This window comes from Anser cygnoides, chromosome 22 (assembly GCF_040182565.1).
Source record: "Anser cygnoides isolate HZ-2024a breed goose chromosome 22, Taihu_goose_T2T_genome, whole genome shotgun sequence".
Classification (NCBI taxonomy): domain Eukaryota; kingdom Metazoa; phylum Chordata; class Aves; order Anseriformes; family Anatidae; genus Anser; species Anser cygnoides.
This window is the reverse complement of record NC_089894.1, coordinates 3,507,749-3,509,494: the sequence shown is the minus strand read 5'-3', so window position 1 is coordinate 3,509,494 and position 1,746 is coordinate 3,507,749.

Here is a 1,746-nt window from a genome sequence, read left to right as displayed (position 1 = left end):
TCCCCGGGGTGAGCCAGCAGCATGACGGGCACACGGGGCTCGGGCAGGCTGAGCGTGCCCGCGCCGTGTCCCCGGGCTGGATGCACGCTGCCCTTCAGGCCCCCCCCAGGGCCATCGATTGAGCTGTCGATGACACGGAGCAGCGCTGCCAGCCCGCAGAGCGGAGCCATCCGTCACCATCACCGGCTGCGGGCTGAGCCGCGCGGCCACCGCCGAGCGCAGGGGGACATTTGTCCCCGAGAGGGACAGGGGTGGGGACACGCGGCGTCCTCGCGGCTCGTCCCCCAGGCGGGGTGGCGCAGGGGCTGCAGGAAGGGACGCGGGACCTGGGGGAGGACAGCTCTGTCCTGGGGCACCCGCAGCAGGAGGGGACCACGGGTGGGCGCCCGCAGGGGGTGCAGCAGCTGGGTGCCCACCGGGTGGGCTGCTGCTGAGGCCAAGCACCGGGCTCGGTGCCCCCCCCCAGGGGTGCCAAACGCCCTCTCCACGCACCAAGAGGGGGCACCAGGCCCGACCCCAGCTCAGCCCCCGCAGCACCACGGCCGCCCCCGGCCCCTTCCCACCAGCCCGCGCCGGGGGAGCTCTGCGCCTCGCAGTCCCCCGAAAATCCCCCTTCCCTCGGCCCTGCTAAACTCATTAGCGGCTGGGAAACGTCAGCAGGGCAGGAACGAAGCGCCAAATGTGATTACTGTGCTGGTCTCGCTCCCCCCGGCCTCATCGCAGCCCCATTTATCGCGGAGGCAGCGAGCCGGGAGGGAGGAGCGCAATCAGTGCTTATCTCTGGCTTAGACCGTCCTGCTCCAGCCCTGATTTATGGCTTGCTGGGAGGGACTCCCAGCCCCGACGTTACCACTGCAATTAAAGGCACATTAAAAAGGAGGCGAGGGGCTGGGTGCGGAGCGGGGCATGTCGGAGGTTATTGCTTGTGACCGGCTCCTCCCAGCGCTGCCCGACGAGCCGGGGTGCCCCGGCCAGGTGCCCCAGCCTGGGGACGCTCTCCCACAGCCGTCGGTGGCAGGGCTGCGGCTCGGGGACCAGCAGAGCCCCACAAACAAGCCAGGCCCCGGGGCACCCCGCTGGGCTTGGGGGCCGAGGTGCTGGGCTGGGGACAGGGGAACGAGGGCACACACGGGCTGGGCGGGTCTGGGACACGCTGGGAAAGGTGCCCGTGCCTGAGGCTGGCGCTGGGGACAGCGGGGCACAGTGACTTACTGTGCCGTGCCCCTGAGCTGAGGGGTGGATCAGAGCCCAAGCACGCTGCAGGGTCTTGGGGCGAGCCCAAAGAGCACTGCGCGCAGGCAGGGGCGGGCAAGAGCCTCGAGTCCCCAGCACTTCAGCACCCACCTTCCCCCAAAACACCCAGACGTCCTAAAACCACCCAGATGCGCCGGCGGCAGCAGGACACGACTTCCCCGGGGGCAAAGCACCGACCTCAGCCTCAGAAAACCACCCCAAGTCCCCGAGCCAACACCGAGCCATGGCCTGGAGCCCAGAGCTGAGCTGCAGAGCTCAGGCGTGGGGCCGAGCCCCGAGCCTGGCGAGGAAGCTGGCGCTGCGGCTGATGCCCGTGGAGCTCCCTGGGACCCGGACCGGGCTCAGCATCACGAAAGCACGAGCGCACTCATAAGCTTTGCTCGCACGCGGTGAACTTTACAGAGCGCAGCCGTGCCCCGGCATAGGAACAACCTGGGAGCCGGCCAGGAAAGAGCAGCGCTCGCAGCCCAGAGATTTCAGAGCCTCGGGGAA